We start from the raw sequence: 21,778 nt of genomic DNA on the forward strand, positions 1-21,778 counted from the left end.
AAAAGCTCTGTCTCACAATTTATGCATATAAAAGAACTTTGTGGCTGCTAATGAGTTCAGGAGTAAAAAAAAGTTATTCTTACCCCATTTATATACATGTATTCAGTAGATTATGACAAACCAAGTCAGATTAGGCATCTGGCAAACTAACTTGTGGTCCTTTCAGAAAATATACAATCATAGTATGTGATTGTATATTTGCTATATTCTTCTGACCCTTTCTGTTGTGGTGGTTTTTGTATCCTCTTTTGCAGGCTTCTTGTTGTTTGGTGGCGTTTTTTGTTTGTTTTAATAAAAGAAAGGTGTTGTGGCACGTCCATCAAGTTCTAAATGTCACAGAAAAAGGCTTTTATATTGTTTCTGACTAAGTGCTTCTGGGTGCAAGATTGTCAACTTTATGTCAGGTTTAACAAATTACTTACAGTTTGAGAATTCTTTTTGCCATGGAAGCAGCACATTTATTTTATAGAGAAATCAACTGGTAACTTGTAGTCAGTCTTATTTCTAGCCAGGGTCCCTAGTGCCAGCAGCATAGGAACTTTGCTCAGGCCCTTCGTCTGGCCTGTACAACTGCTTCTAACAGCAGTTGGATGTTGAAGTTCCTCTACTTTTTGCATAGCTGACGCTAGGCCATATCAAGGTCATTTCATCTAAGTGCAGATATAATGTGTGCTTTGCACTTGGCTAGTTTTGCTTTGATACTGAATTAGAACTGTGAAATGATGGTTGTAGAGTATCTCAGTGTATCTAATAATCCTGTGGTCAACCTTTTTTTTTTTTTTTTTTTTTTTTTAAACAAAGCAGAGGACAGATTTTTGCTACATTCTCCTAGTCTTCTCCTGTAGTGCATATGACATTCAAACAATAAATGCGAAAAGCAACTTCCTCCTGCTGACTGCTATAAAACTGCAATGGCAATGTCACTGAATGCGTTACTGCCACAGCCTTTGTCTGTCATTACTTTTACTCTTAAAAACAATAGAGATTTAGGACTGGTTGACTTTTCACTGGGAGACTGTGATGTGAGGGTGTGAAATTACTGCAGGAGATCACAGTGGCGATTCACAGGGATATGCTTTCTACTGTATCAGATGCTGGACTTATGCCATAGTTTGGTGGCATATGATACCATGGGAGTTTTTTCTTAATAGCAACTAAGGCCAGGCCTGAACATTCTGGTAATTAAATGCCCGAATTTGTTATAACAGACTAGGACTTCATGGCTGTGAGTCAAATATGGGTACTCCAAATATCCGTCCTGGTCCTCGTATTTCACAAAGCTCTGTACTGTTGTATAACAACGCCTTGTACAACATTTCTGCCTGCTCTGTAAAGAACGATGACAGGTTTTACAATTGCACTTTGCTCTATTAATCTATGTACTGCTACATTTTTGGCAGATCAAGTATTGTCGCTTTCATTCTTAGTGTTGCCATTTGGCACCAACAACACTTCAAAAGTAAACTCTGTAAGCGCATAAGGATTCCTTGGGATGGAAGATGTTATGTACATATCTGAAAACATCATAGTTATATGCTTGAATACATACATTTTAGAAGCTGAAGCTGAAATATGAATATTTCATTCTAACATAATGCAGTCAAACTATAAATTGTAGAATTGGCATCTATTATCCCCTCCTTTTTGAAATGTCTTTGAAATTCCTCCTCCATTTTGTTAGTGTGGAAATTAAGCTCTAGGTTCTGAAAATTACGTGAAGCTGAAACCCGAGAACTGTTTGACAAGTATAATTCACTATTAGATTATTCAAACTTGAGGCAAGCAGAGTGCCAAAGTGTTTGGTGATTACATGATCTCTGCTCCTTTACATTCTTTTGACAAAGTATATTGCCTCCACTATGTATATATTCCCCCATTAACCAGGAAAATGAGGAAGAATTTAAAGGAGTATCTAAACCTCACCTTAGGTGAGAGAATACGCAATGAATTTAGGGAAAAACATAACGTGAATGGTCCTAATTTCCAAAACATACTGAGAAGTGTTAAGTTACAGTAGATTAGTTGGTGCTGTTATTGTTAACATCATGCTTCATCTTGTAGTATTATTAAAACCGGTACGTAAGAGGTTGAGTTTCTGGAAATACTGTAGTAAAGGAAAGAGATCTTCAAAGGAAAAAAAGATGCTGAGACCTCTGTCATGCACTCTATAAAAATATAAGGATAGCTTCTAAAGCTGTCAGAAACTTAAGAAATTCTATACAACTGTTTGCATTTTCATAGGCAGAAGATACTAAAATGAAGAAAGCTGTCCTGTCATTCACTGTTTATCACAACTGATAAATAGCCATGCACTTCTGCTATTTTACCATGGTTTAAAAAAAAAAAAGAAATCAGTCATAGGGGATAAATATCTTAAGATGGAGAGGAGGCAAGGAAAGTCGTAATTTGATTGTACTGCTCTGGCATTATTAGTCCCAGCTGCAGTAGCTGACCAGCTGTGGATGTTATGATGTGACGAATCATATGCTCTGAGGCTGTCCTTCTGTGTAAGACTTAAATCCTGAGCTCTGAACTGTGATCCTTAGTGTTTAACAGGTGTGGCTGTGTGTGGAATTCAGTAGTTTTGTGGAAACAGTCTGTAGGATGTCATGTTTTTATGCAGCGCAGAATTATCAGCCAAATGTGTTTGCAGGCAGCTAGTAAGAATGCACATCTAATGCTTTTCAAATGGTACTCCCATCATCTGCTTTAAATGATTAATAAGCACAAGCTGAAAATAGCACCACATTTACCTAATGTTTGCATGATTATTTTTGTAAACGTTTCATTCAGGCTTTCTCTGCCATCTTTCTAAGCATTGTCAAAACAGAAATGTTGCTATTCTTGATTAGTTTTTCTCAGTTTGTTTGATCTTCATCATGACCCAGAGAGCTGTAGCAGGGGAAACGTTGAATCTCAGTTGACAGCAAGCATGTGGCTTAAGATCAAATGAGAAAATGAGTCTAGGTATTTGCAGAATAGTTACAGGTTTCTAATTTTTGCAAAGCTAGTAACAACCTGGTCAGAACTACAGGTCTGTATTTTGCTAACAAGCTTGTCTGAAAGCACTACAAAAATATGGTCACAGCTTCTCCTGGTTTTAAGTGAGTTACAAATAGTTTTAAAAGATGTGGAGGGATTTGTACTTTTGTTCTGTTGGCTGTCCTACTTTTTCTTTAAGTCCTTGCTGAGATAAGGTTAAGACTGGAATTTAAATGGTGTTAAGGAAGAAGCCAAGATAATAATCAGAATATAATTAACAGTGTATCATCTCTCAAGCAACCAGGGCTGGCCAGTGCTGCTATTCATCAATAAAAAGTGGTGGAAGATTTCCAGTTTTCCAAGTAAAATGCTGTTTGCTGTAGTGGTCTACAGGTGTTGTGTGGTGTATACGAATCCTTTACACCAAAGAAAAATCCATCTCATCTACCAAATATTTTTTTCTGCTCTTAAAAATTCCCTATTTCTGTTCAGCTTTGGAGACATTCAGTAGCTGTTTTTTTAACTCTCATGGTGAAAAGATTATATGGCACAACAGAACTGTTATGAAATATAATTTAAGCCTATGTGTAAAACCAGGAAGGTTTGGTTAAATACCCAACATTAACTACTCTGGCAATGTTTCAAAGATGCCATCCTCTTTTTGGCAATGTTGTGAGGAGAAGTAGTGTTCTCAAATCTGCATTGTGGGTTTTTTTGACTAATTGTGTAATACTGGAGTGTTAGTTCCTCAGTCTATGTCACGTTCATCATCTGTACATAGTATTTCCTTCATAAAGTGAAAATATACATACATTTTCCCACAGGTCCTCTGTCCCAGGGCCGGACTCTTCATCTCTCAGAATCGGGGTTAGGCCTTCCCCTTTTTTGAGAATTCTGACTGAAAACGGTATTAAGGGGGGGAAGAAGGGGGGGGGGGGGGGGGGAGGGGAGCGAAAAAAAAAAAAAGGCGGTAGTGGTAAACCTTTGCTCCGGACAGGCGGGATTAAATCCCCTCTCGCTGAGGCGGGGTCCGAGCCGCCCTCACCTGCCGGTGGTTCCCGCCAGTGCCCGACATCTTGCGAGCGCGACAGGCAAATTTTAACGTAGTAACGGGAACTGTATAAAACCGGGGGTGGGGGGGTCCCACGCCCCCTCAGGACGCCCCTTCCCCGGCCCCCCCCCTGCGGCGCCCCGGCCCTCCCCCGCGGGGCTCTCGGCCCTGGGGGGTGCCCTGGGCGGGAAGCCAGGCCCGAGGCTCGGAGGGGCCCCCCCGCCCCATCTCCGCGCCGCTGCGCGCTCCCTGGAGCCCCGGCGGAGCTGGGCGCGGCGCCGGCCTCTCCCCGCTGAGGGGAGCCCCAGCCCTGCCGGGGTAGGCGAGGCGAGGCTCCGCTGGGGCCGGCACCTCGGCGGGGAGGGGAGAGGCGCTGCCTGCCCCCCCCCGCCCCGGGTTTCCCCGCTCTCCGCGGCCCCGCTAAGTCTGACGGAGCGCCGCCGCCCACCGCAGCGCAGCGGCCCGGCGCAGGAGGGAGGCGCCGTGCGCGGCCCGACTCCCCGGGCGCCGCCGCTGAGGGGACAGCGGCCGCCTGCGCGCTCCCGGCGGCTCCGCTCCGCTCGGCTCCGCTCGCCGGCTCAGGTAGGAGCGGGAGTCCGGCGCGGTGAGGCTCCGCCGGCGCGGGGGAAGGGGGGGGCGGCTGTGGGGAGCGGCGACCCCCGGGGGCTGCCCTGCGCTGAGGTGACCTTGAGGCGCGGGGGGCGGCGGGGGGAGCGCTGCCGGGGGCGGCGGTGGCGGAGCCCGCCGGGGCCGAGCCCGCCGCGCAGGGGTGCTGGGGGCAGCGGGAGGCGGCTGAAGGATGTTTTCGGGCGGTGAATGGGGCTGGTTCTGCCGCGGGCTGGCTCCGCGGGACGGGGCGGGTGGGGGAGCTCCGCGGCAGCCGGCTGCGCTGCCGCGGGGGAAAAGCCGCCTCTCACACCCTTGGGTCTCGGTCCGTTGGGTGCCCGGCGGTTTCTTTAGTGACAGGAACAGGAGCGCGGCGGACAGGGGTGTCCCTGCTGGGGGCAGCCCCGCGGCTGGGAGCTGGGGGGCGGCGGCGAAGCCCCGCGCTGGCCCGGCCGCGGCCCCGCGGACGGTGGCGGGAGCCCGGGCAGCCCCGCGGACGGGATTTGGGCGCCGAGTTTCGGAAGGTGACGCTCTTCTTAGAAATACTGATTTGAGGGAGTTAGAAGGAGGTTTATGCCCCTCAGTCCCGCTCCCTCGGCTCCTTGCGTGAGCGGGGGGAAGGAGAAGCCCCTCGGGGGGGGCGGGGGGGGGAACTCGCCCAGCCCTGCGCCCTCAGCCGAGCTCGGGTACGGCGGGCTCGGGGCTTTTTTTTTCTTTTTTTTTTTCCACACGGGGATTTCGATGTGTTTTACAAGCAGTAGTTTCAAAGCCTCACAGTACTCCAGTGAAGTGTTAAGAGCACGCCAGAGCCCGAGAAAAACTGCGGCGGGAGGAGATAACTTTCCGCAGGTCACCCAGCGAGCCACCCGCCGCGGTGCCGCTGGATCCCGGCTGAGGTGGCAGCTGCAGTCCCCGTCGCCACCACCTTTGCACGGATGTCGTCAAGATGTGCTTTCCTATTGTCACTGAACGTAATGGATTATTTTTCTAAAATTTTGACTTGGAGACTGTGCTAGAGCTGTGAAAGAAGGAACGCTGTCTTCCGTGATGTGTCTTTGAAAGGCCTGTTGTAGGTGGCGGAAAGCTCTGTTTTACTTCATTAAACTGTCAAAAAGTTTACTTCTTTCTGTGTATCTCTTGCTGATTGGTTTTGCTTGTATTTTTTTCCTTCTTATTGTTGCGCTGTTTTATCACATTACACCAACACAACTTAATCCTGTGCTAATACTTTCTTTACTTTCTTTTTATTTAAAGCGTATTTTGTAGTAAAGTGATATTTGAGAAGCATGGATACCAAGATAAAGTGCTGAGAAGATAGGCAAGCTGAAAGCAATGGTGTAGAGTAGGACTTCACTGCTACTGAAATAAACGAAAATGTAAGTTTATAAACAGTGTGAAAGTTGACACTGCTGTAACTCAACTCCCAAACAGTAAAAAGAAATCTTCTAAAGAATACGGGTATATTGCTGGTAGATACTGCAAGCCCTTAGTTACGTAAGAAGCTCTTTGAAACTGAGTGGGACGCAGGCATACGGTCATGTTCACAAGTAACACTTCATTTCTGATCCTGTCCACTCACCTCCACGTGACTGATTTTCATGTGGTGACTCAAATAGAATTCAGTGTTTTCATGATTTCTATGTGCAGAAGCAGTTGATTGTCTATGTCTGTGTATCTTGCTAATAAACTAGTTCGGTATTCTTTTTAATGACTTTGTGATCTGATGTTGAGCACCATTTTCAAAGTGAGCATTGCTATAAGTTCTTTCTCAAGCAAAAGAATATGTATTAAGTGTCCAGTTTAGTGTCAGTATTAACATTTTCATTTTAACATTTAATGGAATGAATGCAGGGTATTATCTTACCTTTAATTTCTGTTTTATATCATTACCAGTATGGTCCTTTGCTCACACGCTGTAAATTCAGGACCACAGCCTCTTGATTATCTAGGCTATCGAATGTGAGACTGGTCCAAATTTCTGGCATGTCTCTCTATCCAAACTATATCTTTTAACCATCTCCTGATTAACCTATTTTAACCTATTTCCCGATTACGCTAAGTAAAGTTTTATTGTTTTTGACAAGTTCCATGGGGAGATAATGGGTATAATTATATGGTGTCCTGTAATGCTGTCACATCAAGAGGATTAATTTTGGAGGAGTGCAGTGGGGAGAGCGAATGGACCATTCTAATAGCCAGTGGTTTGGTTTGGTTTTCCTTAAATAGGCATTTGATGTCATCTGAGATGCCTCGGGGTGCCCCTCCTGGCCTCTCGTGCCACTTCAGAGGCCTGTGAGTCTCCACTATGCCCCATGTCATGTATCAGACACAGTAGTAGGGCACCTCAGATGGCATTAGCTGCTTCTGTAGATAGCAGAGTCAAACCCGGTGCATTTGTCTGGTTCCTTATCCTTTGTTGGCTATGAATAAAGTGCTGCAGATCACTTAGCACAGTAACTTTAGTGATGTGACTAGAAAGTAGGACTATTTGTCTGAATATAGATAGGTGCTAGCTTAGAGTTAGCTAAATCAACAAAACCTGCATATTCTGGTTATTTGTCCAAAACTTTACAATAGACAGTTTCAAGTATAGCAAGTGAGGTTAAAAAGAAAATTCTGATACTCAAAATACCCTAAAACTTGAATTGTAACTTCAGTATAGGTGCAGAATGATGAATGCAGTTGGGGAAAAATAATCTGTGTTGACCATGAGAAAAAAGCAGAGTATTTATACAAGAGTTAAGTGATTGGTTTAGTGACAGTCTGATGGGAGATGATAGTAGAGGAGATAATTGGGAACGGGAAGAATATTTACATTTAAACAAAATTGTGTGAAAACTTTAAAATCTGCTGAAATATTTTTAAATAAACATTCGAACAAAGTTCAAACTTCTGATGAAGCTTACCACTGGAATGTGTGTGTCAGATGTACTTAAGAATTCTGTTTAAAAACAAAGCTTTACATATAATGTGTGTGTAGTGAATGTTTGCAATTTGCAAGATTCAAAGTGGCACTTAAGTTGTCCTTTGAAAGAAAACTACATAAAGGTAAGTATAAATGCAGACCATTTAAGAATAGAAGTGACAAATGCAAAAAGATAAAATAGTTTTAATTATCTGAAAAGAAAAAACTTAAAATATTTGAGAAAGGAAAAGTGAGTGTGGACAAATAACATTTATGTGTAGTAGGATAATAGACATGACAGTAATGTGTGTCATAGTGGCTGAGACACGTGTTGGTCTCAGTATATTCATGTGACAAAATTATCAGTTAAATCGGAAAGGCACTGAAGAAAATTTAATCTTCCATAAATGGAGTTATTTAGTAGTGAAATATCTCAGACTTCCATTTTACAGGTGTGACCAACTCTTTCACATTTTTTGGATCTAATCTAGCATATCCCAAGTGATGTGTTAACTGGAGTTTTTCTGGGTCACCACATACACATCAGCATGGACTCGGATCTAAAGTTCATTATGCAAAAGGCCTTGTTTTCACATATTTTGAACCTTATGTTCACAATTCTTGAATATTTTGTAACATAAATAAAAATAGCTGGTGCACTGCAGGGACGCCCTCCACACACTGGAATGTAAACCAAAAAGTCTTTAAATGTTTCTTAGAGGCAGAAGTTGCTACATATTATACACGTACAATAGGAAGTGTGTTTTGGAGGGTTCGCTGCATACCTCTAAGTGTGCAGAAAGAGACATAGTTTCTGAGGAGCTTGAGTTTCTTCAGTCTGAATGCTCAGGTCAGTGCCCTCACAGCCTCAATAGCAATTCTCTTGCAGAAGCTTATTTATCTGCTTTCAGCTGTTTCTCTCCTCTGATCTAAAGGCTTCACATTGCTGACAGATTTTACAGTCTTCCTATCACTCCTATTTCAAGGCCATACATCCCAAGAACTGCTCAGCTTCCAGAAGTTGTCATTTGGAGTGCCAAATACTTGTGAAGGCAACGTTGTGGTACAATTCCTGAATGTCTGTGAAAGAGCAGCAACAGTGTACTAGGTGGTACAGTTGTCATAATACAAGAATCTTTGTTTACACAATGTATTTATTCATTATATAGCGAAACAACTTTAAAAAGTCATAGCACTGGGTTTTTCAGAACCAAAACTGCTTTCTTTCATTGGTGCTTCTTGTGAAGGAGGTACTTTGTCCTGCCTGCATGTAGCAGGTTGTTTATGTATGCATTGTATGGATATATGGAAACCATCATGCGGGTTTGCAAATTCATCAATGAATGATTTATTTTAATTGGTGAAGGGACAGGATTTGGAGCTGCAAGACTGAATCATGTTTCCCTCTCACGCCCACCAAGCTTTGCAGCAGTTTGACCTTGGATGTGCATTTCGGGTTTTGAAAAACTTTGTGCAGTGTGAAGCGCAGAGTACTGAAGCTGTCTCTATTCAGCATTTATATTTCTAAGATTAATAAGTCATTAATTCTGTAGTGTTTGGGGAATTTAGCCTGATTTAGTTATTAAGATGCCTAAAGTAACTTATATTGGACTTCATGAGAAGTATGTCTAATATAAAATCATCCAGCAGGATGATCAGTATTGCAGTTGCTGATGTCCACTCCATATTACATGCCTCTCTTCTTAAAATGCTTTGGGATTCAGGAGTTTTCTGATGAATAGGAGCTTTCTCTTGGTGGTTAACAGTGAGGGTAACACCTAGCATATTCCTTTTGATATCTCATTATGAGCAGGAGATATGAGCAGCAGATTTCCAAGCCTCTGGATAGCTTTACTGTGCAAAAGTCACAGTGTCACCTTGAATGTATTTGCTGATCATATCTATTCTGTCCTGCTTATTGAATAGCGGTTCTTCATCAGTGGATGTTACTCCCACTAATGGGAAATTTTCCATCATGGAAGGTGTGATTGCCTTCAGCAGAACATACACAATAGGCCCATATATTAGATTATGCAATATTTCAGTTTTTGTGATGCAGGTATTTTCTTGGTATTTTCAACCTTTCTGTAATATTGTTACTATTTGAACAGGCTAATAATGTTTTAAGAGGGTTGAAGTAATAGAAATTTTGTTTGCAGTAAATGTTCTCTGTCATCAAAACTGGAAACTCCCGACTGGTTGATGGGTTCCTAGAAAGTGTTCTAATAGGCATCTCAAAATGTTTGTAAGCAGTAGAATTAGGTGAGGAGATATATGATAATGAAGAGCAGAAAAATATTCTTTGCTGTCATCAGATTTCTTAGCAGTTCTGTTCATAGCAACTGCTGAAGCTTAAGGTAAATTAAGTTTGTTCCAGAAAAATTAAGATTTTTATTCATTGGCATCTGAAGAAGTTGATCTGTGTATTTTTAGGTGCTGGCCTACATTCACAGTAAAAGCAAAATGGTAGTTTTGAGAATGAACTTACACAGGAAAAACTCATTGGTGGCAATATTACGTGTATATACAAGTGCTTTTCGGTACTAAACTTGTAGTCTTAAGTTCAAATGCAGTTTTAATGCATTGCTTTATTCTACATAATCTACATGTTCACCAGGATTCTTCTAATGTGTGAAGTATTTTACTAGCTTCAAATCAGTTTTTGTGGACTCAGGATAGAAGCCTGGCATGAGTTTTGGCCTATAAATAGTGGAAAGTAATTACATGAAGACAAAATGTAAAAATTTTATCTGGAAAAGATCTATTCCATATTATTGGGTTTTTCTTAATTACAGTAAGTACCAAGCGTCTAAAAGTCCAGACAAAAACTAGGCCCATTTTTGGTTAAACATGCAAATGACACAAGACTCATTCTGGAAGAGGTAGAATGATTCCACTTGAAAGGTTAAATACTCTGAAAAATTAATGTGTTTTACACTGTAGCCCTGCTGATTCTGTGTCAAGTGCTAAAGAATTTGAGAGCAGTAGGAACAAGAAAATGCCATTATGGTCTGTGAGGGTTGGTGTTAATAGGTTTGTTTCCTCCAGAAGATACAGTATTATGTTGCTTTTTGTGTGACCCAACAGTGTTCCCATCATATTTTTTCTTGGCACTGCTAACATTTATTGCTCCCTAGCTAAATAAGATGACAAGACAGAGTTGCATTTACTGTGAATTTTCCTGTGATTTTTTTTTTTTCCTTCCTTTTTTTGACTCAGGTTTTGCGAGTTTCTGAACAGTAGAGAGAAATGGAAAGGTTACTTTATGTGAGGCACTCCCCTTATACATTTTGGCATGACATATGCCTTTTTTAAAAATACCATTATACTATTTGTTACTTATAGACCACAGTGGCTTCCAGATCCCTTCCAGCAGAACTCAGCTTGTCTCTATTTTGTATTTTTGCTTGACTTCTAGATTTACACTTGCTCTGCTTACAGTTTACTTTTCAACAAGTTCTTCAGTATATTAGGTTTTATTTTGAATTTTGATCTCGTCTGCCTGTGGACTGAAGGTGATATGAACCCTACCTGATTACTTCACAAACATTTTTCTCTACTGAAATTTGTTAATGTATACAGTCAGCTGTAGGATGTATTCTTGCAGTGTGCATGTGAAATTGCGTTCTGTTGACAGTGAATTTTAGTAATCGCTTTTAATTTGTGTGGTGGTTTGTTTGTTTCTTAAGAAACAGTGCACCCACTAAGCTGCAATTTCATATCAGTCCCCTGCTAAGCTGTGATTTCATATCAGCCCTTACTGTCCCATGAAAATACCATGTTGGACAGTTACTGAAAGCCTTACTGTAGCCAGTATAAATTGCCTATTACTGGGTTTTCCTTCTTTAGTAGGTTGGTTACCATATCAGAAAGGAAATTTCATTGGTTTGACATTTTGATTATTTTCAGGCACTTAATTCTTTAGGTGCTTATGTGATGATTTAACTTGTTTCAGCATCTTCCTTGGTATAAAAGGGAGGTGGATTGGTTTGCAGTTTCTTGAGTCAGACTTCCTTCTCCCTTTGAAGTTGCATACTATTTTTGCCTCTCCACAGTCCTTTGGGAACTTTACCCTTCCTTCGTGCATTATTGAATATAATAGCTAATGTTTGGGGATGGCTTTAGGTAATTCCTTAAGTACTCTGCAGTGAACTTCATCATTCTCTATCAAACTGAGTATGTCTGGCTCCTTTCGATATTTTTTAGCCTATTCTTTTTTTTCTTCAGGCCTGTAGCCCTGTCATCTTGGTAAAAATCACTTTAGAAAATTTTTTGCTTTTCATTATCCTTTAGATGGAGACATTAAAAGAATATGAAGGAGGTACTGAATACTTACTTCAGCTTTCTCTTAACCATCTGTTATTTTCTCTCCTTTTCCATTAAATCCTAGAACCTCTGCTTATCTTTGTCTCCCGCTTACTTCTGTTGTATTTATAGATCCTTTCCCTCTTGCCTTTTTATGTCCCTCATTAGTTGTTGATCCTTTTGTGTGTTGGCTCATCTGGATCATACCTGAGACGTTTGTGCTATTCTTTTCTACTTGTTCTTTGTTAAATCCTCTTGTTTCACCTTTTGTACAATCTCTTTTGATAGTCAAAGTCTTTAAAGACTCTGGATGTAACAGTTATAGTCTTTTACAATGCTTTCTATATTCTCTCTGCACTGAGATAATCTGTCTCACTATTTTATACAGGCTTTGTTGATAACTATCGGTTCTCCTGAACTCCTTGATCATCTCTTCAAGAGACGTTACAAATCATTTGTCTGAGTTTGCTGAAGTTGCTGCCCTGAATTCCACTTCTTTTTTGTGCTTCTTTCACATCTGCCTTTCAATATGCTAGCGAATTCTCTTGACTTGTGATAATGCTTACTTGAAATGTATAGCTGCCCTTAAAATCTCAGCCAACGCTTTCCTATTAGAATAAAATACAACTGCAGCGTTAGTAATGTCTTCCACATTCATACCTTTATCTTGTTAGCACAGCTCCACTGTGATAATATACTATGTTTCCTCTTTAAGGGAGCAGCATGAAAAGATTAAAAAAACGCATGTATGTGATGGCTAGGGCATGGGATGGAGGAACTAACACTGTGTGTTTTTACTTGCTTTGTTAGGGGACATTTTCTGCCCTCATACAAGTTGCTCACCTTTGCTGAGCTGTTGTTTCAGATTAATAATTAAACTGGGACTGTATGCAACTAACCTGCATGTTTGAAGGGTTAATTCATCACTACTTGTAAAGCTACTGAGAATTTTGGATGGAAAATGCAAAGCACTGTTTGTATCTGCCAGTTATTTCTAACACTATTCAAAAAGAGTATTAAAGCCACTTACTTGAATAGAAGTGAAGTGTGGTAGGTTTTATGTATATACAACCAACCAACCAAGTTTCTTCTCCATGTGAAAACACCAGTTTTTTTGGTGTTCCTCTTGCAGACACCGTTCTGCGAACCAGTGCATTTCAAGTAGAAGAACCTGCCTAGAACAGCATACCCTTTCAGTTAAAATTTCATCCTGCTCTAGGGAGCGAATATCACATTTATAAACTTAGCACTAAGTGTTGAGTTCTTGTCAAGAGACCATTTCCAGGTAACATTTATGGCCTGATTGTCAAATAAGGTATAGATAACGCAGTAGAAATATTTAATGTATTAAGGGCAGGCTTTTTAAAAAGGGGAGGAATGGAAGCCAAATGGAATTTTAAGTCCTGTTGGCTTGTCAATGGGATTTGTGCCTCTGTAAGTTGGATGTTTTTGAAAATTGCACTCTAAATTGGTGACTAATAGAAATCTTCCCATGATAATGGCTTACAAGTTACCATTAATAATTCAACTGAAGATTATTGGAGTCTGATTCAGTACTTCCTGAAAATGCTGAAAAGTTTATCTCATTGATTTTAGGGGCTTTGGGTTATGTTGTTAGCGTGCTCTGATGAATGAATGTGCTTTTGGGGGATAATTTTGCCCCTTCCAATGCATCTAGGTAGCCAGAGTTGAAAATCATGAGTTACAGGAGAAAGGGATGATGGAGTCTTGTTTGATGCTGTTTATGTGCTGTATTTGCAAGGATGTGTAAGACCCTGTTCCCCTAGGCGCAGGAGAATCAGGCAAAGTGAGTTTCTCTCTGCCAGCTTTCCATAGCAGAAGCTCAGTGGTGGATTTCCTTGGGAAGGGAGGTGGGAGGTGGGCTGAGCAGTAGCTGTCACTGCTGTGCAGCATGGGCTCTGCATCAAACGCAACAGCAGCAGTGCCCTGCCTTCCCTCCCAGCCTCCCTCCATCAGCGCACAGGCACGTCCGATGCTGCAGCCTTTGCTGTTACGCACCACTGAGGAGCTGGCTGTTTTCATCATTCCTTCTCTTTCTTTGTTTTTTTTCTACCTCTCCTCTTTCATTTTTAGCTCCTTCTTTCCATTCTCAAAAAATATCTAGATGAATCCTTTCCTCTTAAACCATTTGAATTCCAAAAGAGTCATACATTTGATACTGCTTTGGATGGAAACATGCCTTTTGCAGCTGTTTTAATAGAGGGATGTCAATTAAACCTACCAGTTTCATCCAACCAGATTTTCAAGCATCCCAGAAGCACGGCACTGTCTTTGGTTAATCTATGTATAAATATAAAAAATAGAAGCCCCATGTATGTATTTGTGGGGGACATAGAATCTATAAAAGAACAACAGTGGATCACTAGTACTGTTAATAAAGGAGATATAATATTTAGAGATTTTTAGGGAGATGTGGAATTTTTGTTATCAATATGTGTGAACAAATTAATCAAAACAAAGATTTGTGAAAATATGTTCATTAACACTGAAAGATGAGCTGACAGGTCCAGATCCTTTTGCAATGGAGAGAGATATTTTTCTAAATGAAAATACAGAGGTACTGGTGTTGAACTGAAAGTCATTTGGAAGTATTTTTGTCTTCTAACACACCACTCAGTGCCTGTTAGCAGTCTGCCTCTCTGCAGCAGCAATGGGTGTACAGCACTGATGTCTTTTCAAGTTGAATAAAATTCTGCTTCAGACATGACCCTGCCTGAATTTCTCTGTCTGTGGAATGGAGCACACTGAAGGATGCTTGGAGAGGTTGAAACGAACACTTATGGATGCATACATTAGTGTTTAGTTCCTATGTGAATGCCCTCTTCAGTGCAGGGGGGGAGAGACTTTTTCAACCTGTTATTATAAATTACTTCTGGCTTCATAACTTTCCTGTGATTCAGCCTGATTTTTTTTTTTTTTTTTTTTGCGTATTTCTGTGTAAATATAGTGAAAGAATTATGAGATTGGAGAAGTTTATGATATCCATTCTGATTTTAAACCTATGACTTCTGGAAGAAAATTGTAACCCTAAAAGCTTTGCTGTGTGAGGTATACAGAAGGAAAAGCCATAGGATGACTGTAAGTGTCGAACAATAAGACCGGAACAAAAAGCTTTCTATAAATAGTAGCATGGTCCCAGTTCAGTGAAGTACTTAAGCATATGCCTAAATCCCTCCTTGTTCAACAAAGCACTTACATGAGCATTTGAATTCTGCTGAAATAAAGCATTAAACATCAGGCGTAAGGGCTTTGTTGAATTAGGGGCTGTATCTACGCAGACAGACCTGGAGAGAAGGATGGTTTTCTTCACAGGAAAATGGTATGCTGTAAGCCTTTGTGGCGTAATATTTTCTGTGAAAGTTCTGACATTGTGCACTGACCAATTAACTTGGAGAACTCTTGGACATTGAAGTATTAGAGAGTAATTTTGTTCTGGTATTTCAAAAATTGTGTTCTTTTGTTGTTTGCAAATTGGTCAGGCTTAATGATAACTGCTGCCTTTGTTAACAGTTGGACCTGGATTATCTACTGAAGTGAATTTCAAATTTCTTGGTAAAACTACTACAATGAGGATTTTCCTCATGACATCAGTGAAGCAGTCTGCATTCAGGAATTCAAAGCATGGGCTTCTCAATGCAGGTACCTCAGTTAGCACTCGGTCAAGGAGTTTTCATATACGTGCAAAGGCCATTTTGGTTCTCAATTTTTGAGTTAGCTACATAAAACCTCTTACAAAGGCTTATTTTCTCAGAAAATACTTAGCACCTATTTTCTTAAAATGAAATCTGGTTAACAATTTCAGGTTTTCAAAGTATTAGTCTCTTTTGAAACTGTTCTACAGGGATCCTGACAGCTGTTTTTAGTCCTTTTGTCTTTGAAAAGGCTCCACATAATGTTACCAGTGGTTGTGATGGCTGGCTGGGTTGATCAGAAGGTGATACTTAAAAAGGGTGTCTCGGTCAGGCTAAAATAATGAAAATACAACACATCCTCCTTTTTTATAACATGGCCCTGTACAGCTAACCGGACAATTTTTACCATTTGTAGGAGTATGGAGGTTATAAAACTTACATTTCCATTGGGATGGAAACTTCAATGTGTCACTCCCTTGTCAGGGATTCTGAGGTACAGACTTGGCTTTTGAGAAACCTGCTCCAAGTCCCTGCTCTGATTGACAGCACAGCTTTCACATCTCAGATCACTCAAAATTAATCAGACCCAGGATTCCCCAAATGCATTTCAGTGTGTATTAGTTATGAGAGTCACCTTCACAGCTAGGATCCTTTATTTTTCTTTCCAGGGGAAATCTGGGTGAAGTAGGTAAGTAGCGAGTGGTTGGACTTTTGATGAAGTGAAGTTTTGACCAAAAAATGTTCTGATGTTTTAATGAAACAGAATTGCCCTGGTGATTTGGTGGACATATATATGCGTCAAGTGGATCTAGAAGACCACTTTCAAAAATAGTCTTTGAAGTATTGACACTCTTTAAAAAGAAATCTGTACAGCCCAAGTCATACCTAGTGCCAATTGCCTATCAGTCACTGTGCTAGGGCACACTGCCTTGGCTTTGTTTACTTCACTGTTTTTCTGTTGAGTAAATCTGTATACCTATTTTTTGTCTGTGCATTAAGCGCCTGTCGGGAAAAGCACACTAAGAATGGTTAATTCAAATGTTAAACATTTGAGCTGATTAAAGAAGTTTTAATCTGGATCTTTACATAGGAGGTTATAAAGGAGTTTCATAATTTAAACCAGATCAAGTCTGCCAGTCAGAGAGGGACCTGGGGGTGTTGATTGATAGCCGGATGAACATGAGCCAGCAGTGTGCCCAGGTGGCCAAGAAGGCCAATGGCATCCTGGCTTGTATCAGAAATAGCGTGGCCAGCAGGGACAGGGAAGCGATCTTGCCCCTGTACTCAGCAGTGGTGAGGCCGCACCTCGGTTACTGTGTTCAGTTTTGGTCCCCTCACTACAAAAAGGCCATTGAATGACTCGAGCGTGTCCAGAGAAGGGCAACAAAGCTGGTGCAGGGTCTGGAGCACAGGTCTGATGGGGAGCGGCTGAGGGAACTGGGGTTGTTTAGTCTGGAGAAGAGGAGGCTGAGGGGAGACCTCATCGCCCTCTACAACTCCCTGAAAGGAGGGTGCAGAGAGCTGAGGATGAGTCTCTTTAACCAAGTAACAAGCGACAGGACAAGAGGTAATGGCCTCAAATTGCGCCAGGGAAGGTTTAGACTGGATATTGGGAAGCATTTATTTACAGAACGGGTTGTTAGGCGTTGGAATGGGCTGCCCAGGGCAGTGGTGGAGTCCCCATCCCTGGAGGTGTTTAAGAGTAAAGTTGACTTGGCGCTTAGGGATATGCTGTAGTTGGGAACTGTCAGTGTTAGGTCAGTGGTTGGACTGAATGATCTTCAAGGTCTTTTCCAACCTAGACGATTCTGTGATTCTGTGAAGTCTATAAAGTCATAATAAGCTCATGTAAATCTCCCCAGTGTAATGAAGTTGAAATATTTCAATTGTATAATTAAAACCACCCTTCTGTAAATATTTGAGTGAAAGTGCCTTGATGCTTATACATTATGTTTGGTTAGAGCAGGTACAACTTTGAAGAAGTGCCATTTTGATCAGATTCAAAGGTGAACTGTTATGAATCATGGCTAATGTCATAATGTTCTCTTACTTCACGTGCTGCATTTGGCACTTTAAGTTACACAAAATGAGCTCTATCTGTTTTGAACTTCATACTGTCTGAATGGCAGTTTCTGTAGCAAGGATCAAAATATCTATTAGAAACAGGACTAAAATATGAAAATCAGTCTGTAGAATGACATAGAACTTCTGTTAAAATTAATGACGTTATACTATATGATGTAATTAAGCAGGTTGGTAGATAAGAAACTAATGAGCTGGTCTTCGTGAAATACGCAGACTGAGTAACTTCCAGTTGGATATTGCTGTGGAGACTGGCAGTAAACTGACCAAAGTGTTTGATGATCTAATGTTGAAAGGTACATGTAATGAAGCAAACCAGGTTTGCAAAATATAAATTGCTATCAAGTTCCCTCTTCAAAACACTGAAAATAAGTTCAGAGTTTTTAATGAAATGTTCAGGAGCTGTTTTGTTAAGGTAGCGTGGCAAATAAATTCTTTAATTCTTTAGTCCGATGATGGTGCCAGAGGTATTTAAATCTTGCCTTCAGGAGAAGGAAAAATATTTTTAAGCGATATATCAAGTACCACTACTAATTTCTATTACCAAAATCTTATAATTTTTGATTAAGAAAAAAAATCCAAGAAACTGAATCACCTTCTATTCCTATTAGAAAAAAAATCCATTTTTCTGAGATAGAATTTTGGTATGTCTTAGAGGATATTGTGAGTAAAGTTGACCAAAATGATCATGATTATGAAATATTTTTGTTACCTTAATAAAGGAAAAGGTAGTGGGGAAACATGAACAGTCGTTATTCCATTTGCAGTCCCTTCTGTGCATTTCTCTGCAGAGGGCTTTCAACAGATTTTAACCTAAGCGGGGCTTCATCAGCTGGATACATTCTCCTCTGTCCCTTCCTCCACCTCCTTGGGAAATTGAAATCAAATTGCATTGTGCAGCAGATTAGTAGTGAGTTGAGTAATCAACTTGCAGAGGCAGTGATGACCTGGAAGCTTGGTTGTAAGTTCTCCCCCTCCCCCATAATTCAGTACTGTGGCTTTTTCCTAGATGCTTCCTTTCTGTTTGAGATGACCAACGAGTGAATGTGGAATCGCGTGTAGAAGCTCATGCGTAGGAATACAAGATTGTAGTAAGGGAGGAAAAATGTATCTGTCAAAGCAATTTGTATCCTCATTCCAAATTCTTCATGAAGGTGGAAGGTAGGTGTCCTTCAGCTACGTTCACCTATCAGCTACTGTGTGTCTGTGGTGGTCTCATCTTTAACAGGATGGGATTGATGGGATCTTTTCATATTCATTTTTTTCATTCTTATGCAGCAGGATTGTACATGTTCAAAGGTACGGTAACAGTGGTCAAAATATCTTTGTTCTGAGAAACTCAGGAGTATTTTAAAGTTGTAGGGATTTTTCATTTTTTTTTTCCCCCCCTCAGTCTGTTATCCAGTATGCTTTTTAGCAACATGAGGGTTGGTAGGAATTGAATTTCTTCACAAATTAGTCAAGCTGTGGTATCTTTGCTGTATTCCTAGAAATAACAAAACATTATTTGTTACTTATGTGAATAGTTGTTTGAGATCATTATAAGGTAAAGGCTTATATTTAAATACGGTATACATTCAAAATATACTTCAAAGGATACTTATTAATACACATAATAATATCTCAGCTTCCTGAGGGTCAAATAACTTTTCATGTATGTAGAACTAGGAATTACAAGGAACTTCAGTGAAGTGCTTCCTATCTACAAATATTTGTGAAACCCTGCCCAACTATAAGTAGTAAAGAAGGCTGCAGCTGAAGATTTGATCTTAGAAGACACCAGTTTCAGTGAGGATGGTGCTAGAGGATGCAAGTGGGGCACCAAAGGATTATGCTTTTCATACATGAGTATTTGGCTGTGATGATAGAGACAGGTTACTAAATTAATTAATCTAATTTTCTGTTTCTGGCATAATTTTTTTCCATGCTATCTCCATGGTGTTTCATCATTTCCTTACAAGTTGTGGTTCCTGAAGTCAGATAATACTGCAAAAATGACCTTTTGTTTCTTTTTTGACTCTCCTTTAAAAAAAATAAAAGCCTTCATAATTGTGCAGAAAAAAAAAAAAAAAGAAATAAAAAAATGCCCCAAATATTACTTCAAAAAGAAACAAACACCCAATTTTTCTACTGCCTCCTTCCTCATTTTTGGAAGGACGACCTGATGAGGTTTTTCTCAATGTCTTGGTAAATAATGTCTGCAAGATAATTCTGGGACAGCTTTGGAAGCTAGTTCTCTGCTACAGTAATCAGCATTAAGACAGATGCATGAAATTCCTAGTGTGTAACATTGCCCTTTTAAAGTTCAATTGAGAGTGCAAAATAGCATTTAAACTCACTGGGGCACGAAGTGCATATAAAGTGGAGTATCCAGTTGCCATCAGATTTACAGACACAGAATCATTTAATGAATTTGAGAAAAGTGGCTGAAAATGAAGAAAGTACATATTAAATTTAAGCCTTGATATTCTCGTGGTACCATTTCACTAGAACAGATTTCAGAAATCAAGTAGTAGCATTCAACATTTTTCTGTACTTTTTTTTTTTTTGTTTGTTTAAAGAGCTCTTTCCTCTAGAAATTAAATCCAAGTTCTGTTAGATAAACTCAAACTTCGTATCAAAGCACCAAGAATAAGTCATTCTTACCAGCTATGTTATATGGAATTCCAGTGTAGTTATGGTGAGTAGAAACTGGTGTTAGAATAAATCCTCCAAACAATAATTCTAATTGTAAACTTTAAGAAGATTCACCTTTGCTGGTAGGCTAATTTTTAAAAATATTTGACATATGCAAAAGACTTTTTAAGGAACAGTAAGGTTATAAAATTAGGTAGTCCCAGATTAGGATGTTCTATCATCTCTATTTTCTGTGCAGCCTCAAGAGTAAAGGGGATGCCATCTGAACTAGTTATTCAGGACAGCGTGGCTGACTTTGTGTGCTCTTGTGCTACAAATATGAGATGTATCTCTACAGACGGCAGAGTTCAGTGTATTGTGTGTGTTTTCACTGTGAAAAATTTCAGGTCTAATGACTGTGTGAAGTGAATGAAAGCATAAGAAATGAATTGTATTCCTGGGGCTCTTTCAAAAGAGCATACAGGGGAATCCTTGACTGAGTATGAAGTTAGACTCTCAGGTGCGAAAGAGTGTGTTTAGTGACTGCATTTCTCAGAATCCAGCTTTACTTCCCCTGTCTTGCAAGACTGGAAACTGGAAGAAAATTAGCATTTAGAAAGTTAGGATTGTATAGGCCACGGGAGTTGACAGTATTGTTACCTAAGGTAACTGAGCCAGGGCAAGCAAAGGAAATGCCTTGACCAAGAGAAGGTTTGTGGTATAAGGTGTATGAAAAAATGTTTCTTTTCTCTCAAGTCAGACAGAAGTTAGCCCAATTACTTCAAGTATGGATAAAAACAAAAATAAGGCCATGGATGTTGAAAAACTTCTGAAAATATTTATATCGAATCATTAATGTAAGTTCTGTGGAGAGTAAGAGACAGCTGATGAGGCAAAACCGTCAGTGGCCACCGTGCCTAAAACTCCACAAAAAACCCCTCACAGAAGCAGAGAGTGGTAGTGGTTTGTTTACAGTTTTTGCGTGTTGTTTTTTTTTCCTGTGGAACTCAAGATGGGCAACTGCATAAGAGTCCTCTGTGAGGAAGATGGCAAATGTACCTGAAATCTGTGTATTGCACCCACTATCCTGTCTGCATGTCTAGACTTACTTCAGGTATGGTTTTCCATTTCCATAGTGTTCTGTAGATGGTAGGTGAAAGGCAGATAAAGACAAATTCATAACTGCATTTGAATTGGGTGGGCGTGCTCATTGGTGGGATAGTTCCTTACTGTTTATCTGCATTTGCATTTCTGATAATTCAGTGGTTTATTTCAGTAGAAGTGTTTGGCTAATCTGATAGTTGATGAAGTTTCTCACGTAGTCATCAGTGGGGCAATGGAAGGTGAATATGCAACATAAATTAAAAATCTACTGCCATGTTACATTAGAGAAATTAAAGTAATACGAATAAATTTTCTCACCTACAGATAAATAGTGCATAACATATAGAATAGGCAAAATACTCATCTAAAAATAAGCACTGTTACTAAGGACAATAATACTGCTAAGCAGAGACATTAGTAATGTGTGTCAGAAACACATTTCAATTTCAAATGTCCTTTAGGAAACATCAGTGT

General features: G+C 40.2%; 1 protein-coding gene across 5 annotated transcripts in view; it reads left to right on the plus strand.

Moving 5' to 3' along the window:
- Positions 1-4,277: 4,277 nt before the first annotated feature.
- Positions 4,278-21,778, plus strand: part of ATP2B2 (ATPase plasma membrane Ca2+ transporting 2) — a 432,424-nt gene continuing 414,923 nt past the window's right edge. Inside the window, exons 1-2 of one of the 5 annotated variants that reach the window (XM_074879694.1) lie at positions 4,278-4,615; positions 5,894-6,015. The gene's annotated coding sequence lies outside the window, so the exon portion shown is untranslated. The remainder of the gene's footprint in view (positions 4,616-5,893; positions 6,016-21,778) is intronic. The other 4 variants (XM_074879691.1, XM_074879693.1, XM_074879689.1 and 1 more) reach the window with 4 other exon arrangements.

The sequence above is a fragment of the Strix uralensis genome, chromosome 10 (assembly GCF_047716275.1).
Source record: "Strix uralensis isolate ZFMK-TIS-50842 chromosome 10, bStrUra1, whole genome shotgun sequence".
NCBI lineage: Eukaryota > Metazoa > Chordata > Aves > Strigiformes > Strigidae > Strix > Strix uralensis.